Genomic DNA, 4,638 nt, shown 5'->3' with positions numbered 1-4,638 from the left:
TCCGCCCCTGTCCGACCTCGTCCTCGACCTCCACCTCCGGCCCCGCCCTCGACCTCCACCTCCCACCTCCAGCGGTCCGGCCTCGTCCTCAACCTCCACCTCCACCTCCACCTCCCACCTCCGACGGTCCGACCTCGTTCTCGACCTCCACCTCCACCTCCCACCTCCGGCGGTCCGGCCTCGCCCTCGACCTCCACCTCCGGCCCCGCCCTCGACCTCCACCTCCACCTCCCACCTCCCACCTCTGGTGGTCCGGCCTCGCCCTCGACCTCCACCTCCGGCCCTGTCCTCAACCTCCACATCCACCTCCACCCAGATCCTGGCGCCTCCACCTCCAAGAGTGCACCCAGGTCCAAGCGCCTCCACTTCTAGGCCCAGGCGATCCTCCTCTCTCGAGCTGCTGCTACTACTGGTGGTGCTGCTGCTGCACACGGCACTCCTCCACTCGACCTCTAGGCCTTATCCTAGAGCTGCTGCTACTAGTGGTGTTGGTGCTGCACACGGCACACCCAGGTGAAGGCTATTCCTGGAGCTGCTGCTGAGGTCGGTTGATGCCCACATTCATCTCATCAACCTGAATTTGGCAACAACTCTATCAATATTTGGCAGTAATGTGAACAAGTTATTGTCAACTGAATTTGAATCGAAATGGTGATATTTACTATTGCTATTGGAGTACTCCAAAATGAATGTTCAGGTGTTTCTAGCCAACAATTCTGAACAAGCACAAATATGGAGAAGAAGGTGCTCACAACTGCCAACAGCAGAGGACACTAGCAGCTGGCTCGGCGCCTCTCCGCATAAACAAGAACTGCATAAACCAAATATGGAGAAGTGGATCAGGCTTTCATCAAGCAATTTCGGAGGGAAAAAGTCTTATGACAGCAAGAGCAGACACACTTTAAAATTGGCCAGCAGACCAGATATGGATGTTCCTGCCACAACCTAAAACCAAAGAAAAGAAGATTCAATTAATTAACTTTAAAATTGGCGAGCAGACCAAATATGGATGTTCCCGAGCATAAACAGAAATAGTCTGCTGGACCATGGCAGTATACATTATTTTTCTTTAGACATAAACCATAAGAGAAGAGAAGAGAAGATGCCCTACGGTTAGTGGAGTACTCCTCTAGCGATGCACTGCTACTGTTAAGCAGAGAAGAGAAGAAAAGAGAAGAGAAGAGAAGCTGCGCCATATCAAGTTTTTGAATAACTACTGCATTAGATCAGCTACTGCTCTAAAAAATTACTGCACCAGATCACCTTCTCTGAATAACTACTCCATTAACAGGAACAAGCTAATCCAAAATTAACAGTGCTCTGAATACTGTAATTAACATGACACCTTCTATGAATAACAGTACAGCGATCAGTTACTCCATTTTAACAGTACTGCTCCATTTGCTCAATGGGAGTGTTGTACCCAGACATCGCTAGAAATCGCGGGCAGCAGCGGCATCAAACAATGCGAATGCAAATCTTAATTCTGAAATCGGAAAGCAAAAGCAGCGTCCACAAACTGAAAATGAAGGCTAAATTATGGTCAAGATATTGCAACCTTTATGTTTCAGAATTCAGCAACCTTTATTTTGCAACCTTTATGCAGAAATTCTGTTCAGCACATATTTTTTTTCTATTTCTTCAATCTTCTTTTATTCTTCTCAAGATATCTTATGTCCTAAGGTTAATTTGCAGCAGGAGTAAGATGGAGAACATGGTTGTGCCAGACCTCAACTGCACTCCACCTGCAGATGAAATGGATGAAGATCCAGTAGTTGAAATGGATGAAGATGCAGTACTTCAAATGGATGAAGATGGAGGTACAATTACAGTAGCATTTCAGACTACTTTCAGTTAACTGCAGCATTTCTGACTATTTTTCCTTTGTTATATTTCTTCGTGCAGGTGTTGAGCAAGCAGTTTGGAAAAGGGACAGCCTTGATGACAAGCAGAAGTATGTTGCTTATGTTGCATTGCATACATTGTGTATGAGTAGAGGGGGCAAATTTCACAGAGATGATAAGAAAAAAGTGGCTGCCTTTTTTGGAGTAGGTGTCTGGAATATTCAAAGAGTTTGGAAGAAAGCGATGAGGCAAATTGCACAAGGTTTGGAGGTTGACGTTTCCAGTCAAAGAAAAGGAAACTGTGGAAGAAAGGCAAAGGACATCAACCTAGACCAAATCCCTACTATCCCTTTGAACAAAAGGTCTACCATCAGGTCACTTGCTTGGCAACTCGGATGCAGCCCCACCACACTCCACAGGAAGTTCACGTTGAAGTTGATAAAGAGGCATTCAAATTGTGTGAAATCAATTTTGAAGGAAAAGAACATGAAGGATAGAATGAAATTTTGCTTCTCAATGCTCGATGAGCCAACAATAGAAACTGGAAGGCCTAAATTCAAGACCATGCACAACATTGTGCATATTGACGAGAAATGGTTCTATATGACAAAAAAGAACAGGAACTATTATCTGCTTGATGAGGAGGAAGAGCCTACAAGAACTATACAAAGCGGCGCTAGTATTGGTAATGTAATGTTCTTGACTGCCGTTGCTAGGCCAAAGTGGGATAGTGAAGGAAATGTGACCTTCTCTGGGAAAATTGGAATTTGGCCATTTGTGAAAGAAATTCCTGCTCAAAGAAAAAGCGACAATAGGCCTAGAGGAACAATGGAGACGAAGTCCATAAAAGTTAACAGGCAAGTGATGAGAGAGTTCATGATAGAAAATCTACTGCCAGCAATTCAATCATCTTGGCCTGATAATGATGCTGGACAAACCATCTTCATAAAGCAGGACAACGCAAAGCCTCATATCCTACCCAATGACCCAGAATTTTTAGTAGCAGTCGAAAGCACAGGACTAGACATCAGACTAATTCAGCAGCCCGCCAATAGCCCTGATTTGAATGGGCTTGACCTTGGATTTTTCAATTCGTTGCAATCGCTGACAGATTGTCTAAGCCCAAGAACCCTTCAAGACCTTATTAAGGGTGTGTTGGAAGAATTTGAAAACTATGAGGTTTACAAACTGAACAGAGTTTTCTTATCCCTACAAGCTTGCATGATTGAAATTTTGAACCATGCAGGCGGCAATGGCTATAAAATACCTCATGTGAACAAGGAAAGGCTCGAGTCTCTTGGGTTGCTACCGCAAAGACTTACATGCCCTCAAGAGGTTTACGCAAATGCCCTACACAACCTACAACTAATGGAGAGATGCTAGAGATGCTTGTTGTTGAGATGAGGCTTGTTGTCGAGATGCTAGAGATGCTTGTTGCTGAGATGAGGCTTGTTGTTGCGATGAGGCTTGTTGTCGAGATGCTAGAGATGCTAGAGATGCTTGTTGCTAAGATGAGGCTTGTTGTTGCGATGAGGCTTTTTGTCGAGATGCTAGAGATGCTTGTTGCTGAGATGAGGCTTGTTGTTGAGATGAGGCTTGTTGTCGAGATGCTAGAGATGCTTGTTGCTGAGATGAGGCTTGTTGTTGCGATGAGGCTTGTTGTCGAGATGCTAGAGATGCCAGAGATGCAGATGAGGCTTGTTGTTGCGATGAGGCTTGTTGTCGAGATGCTAGAGATGCTAGAGATGCTTGTTGCTGAGATGAGGCTTGTTGTTGAGATGAGGCTTGTGTGGAGTATGTGTAACTCCTTGTTTGTGTGGAGTATGTTTAAACCCTAGAGATGAGGCTTGTTGATATGTTGATATGCTTGTGTGGAGTAAATGATATGCAAAGTTTCTGGAATTTGAATTTAAGTTGCTGCAAAGTTTTTTGAATTTTCAGATTTTTGAATTTAAGATGCTAGAGATATTTTTTGAATTCAGTCTAATTATTGAAGGTGCAGAACATGGCTGCTAATAATGGTGTTGACTGGCCACACCCTACTGCTACTACTGGTAAGTGGTAGACAAACTACCTTATCTCTACAGTGCTCTAAAACCTAAGGAAAGTGCTTGTTGGCTCGCTAGAGCGATGTGGAGAGGGTGTGCAGATTTATCCATTTTGTTCATGATATCCTTGCCTGTAGCACATCTCCACACTGCCATGTTTCTTGTGTTAAATATTACTCCATCTATTTGTAGTCAAGTACTGGTTGAATATTAGTCAAGTTCAAACGAACATGTCAGCCCTTTGGCAAATTGAAAACTGAATTCAGTGACATTTTGTCAGTTTCAGCGGTAACTGACACTGAGAACCCTTTTTTGCTCATAAGCACTTTTGAGATCAGAGAAGATTCTATTGAAATAATTGCTCCGGGAGCTTCTCTGATGACTCACAATGGTCATATGAACATTTGTTATGCTTAATGACTCACAATGGTCTTGTTTGCAACCTGACCAGCACTGGGAGCTTCTCTGATGTACTCTTCCATCGTCACGAGAAACGACGCCGGTGGCTGAAGAAAACACAGGGAAAACGAAATCATTCTAGCATTATAAAGATAATCCGGTCAGAGGCAGAGCTCAATGATGAACCAGTAGAAGATGAGAAAAATTCAAAAACCATAGGAAAATAACGCACCACATCCATGAAGTTGATGATGCCATTGTTCACCGTGCAGTAGATCTTGATGCTCTCCTTCAGCACCTGCGTAGTGTTGCCGATATTCACAGTGGTTCGTCAGGATGAGAAACTA

At 44.0% G+C, this 4,638-nt stretch overlaps 1 long non-coding RNA gene across 2 annotated transcripts; it reads right to left on the bottom strand.

Annotated features, from left to right (window-relative positions):
- Window positions 1–291: 291 nt before the first annotated feature.
- LOC123429309 lies at window positions 292–4,391 on the bottom strand. Of its 2 annotated transcripts, XR_006622639.1 has the most exons (4): window positions 4,318–4,391; window positions 901–945; window positions 753–811; window positions 292–574 (listed from the first exon to the last, which is right to left on the bottom strand). It is a non-coding gene; the product is annotated as an uncharacterized LOC123429309 (long non-coding RNA). The 2 variants fall into 2 exon arrangements; XR_006622638.1 differs by lacking the exons at window positions 901–945; window positions 4,318–4,391 and adding an exon at window positions 981–992.
- Window positions 4,392–4,638: the final 247 nt, after the last annotated feature.

Source organism: Hordeum vulgare, chromosome 2H (assembly GCF_904849725.1).
Source record: "Hordeum vulgare subsp. vulgare chromosome 2H, MorexV3_pseudomolecules_assembly, whole genome shotgun sequence".
NCBI classification, from domain to species: Eukaryota; Viridiplantae; Streptophyta; class Magnoliopsida; order Poales; family Poaceae; genus Hordeum; species Hordeum vulgare.
The sequence above is the reverse complement of the archived record's forward strand: the minus strand, read 5'-3'. Positions and strand labels throughout refer to the sequence as shown.